The sequence below is a fragment of the Cucurbita moschata genome, unplaced genomic scaffold (assembly GCF_002738365.1).
Source record: "Cucurbita moschata cultivar Rifu unplaced genomic scaffold, Cmos_1.0 Cmo_Scf00224, whole genome shotgun sequence".
Classification (NCBI taxonomy): Eukaryota; Viridiplantae; Streptophyta; class Magnoliopsida; order Cucurbitales; family Cucurbitaceae; genus Cucurbita; species Cucurbita moschata.
In genome coordinates this window covers 4,848-5,380 of record NW_019268740.1, presented here as the reverse complement: position 1 = coordinate 5,380, position 533 = coordinate 4,848, and the positions used below count along the sequence as shown (strand labels likewise).

At 39.4% G+C, this 533-nt stretch overlaps 1 non-coding gene across 1 annotated transcript; it reads left to right on the top strand.

The window, feature by feature from the left end:
- Positions 1–259: 259 nt before the first annotated feature.
- On the top strand, positions 260–331 carry TRNAC-GCA. The gene has a single exon. It is a non-coding gene; the product is annotated as a tRNA-Cys (tRNA).
- The last annotated feature ends 202 nt before the right edge of the window (positions 332–533 follow it).

Genomic DNA, 533 nt, shown 5'->3' with positions numbered 1-533 from the left:
CAAAATGGGTCCATAGCTCAATGTTAGAGCATTTGATTGCAGATCAAGAGGTCACCAATTCGAACCTAGTTGGGCCCTTCTATCTTGGATAGAAATTTATTACACTTTTTGGACCGACACTATGTCTAAGGGATCACTAAGGTTAAAATCCTACAAAATGGATCCATGGCTTAGTGGTAGAGAATTTGACCAGTCACCCGTTTGAACCTTTTGGACTGACACTCTAGAAGGGGTCACTAAGGACGAAATCATGCAAAATGGGTCCATAGCTCAGTGGTAGAGCATTTGACTGCAGATCAAGAGGTCACTAGTTTGAATCTGGTTGGGCCCTTTTATTTTGGACAGGCACTTTGTTTGATTTACTACCGACCATCGATTTATTCCCGAGATTCCAAACCTTATTCGAGAGTCCTTAATAGTTGTATTCTTTAAGGCCTACTTAAATTGATGAAGTGAAAAAGTAAAGTAGTTATACTTGTGTGCTTCAAGGCAGGCCTACTTAAATTGATGAAGTGAAAAAGTAAAGTAGTTAT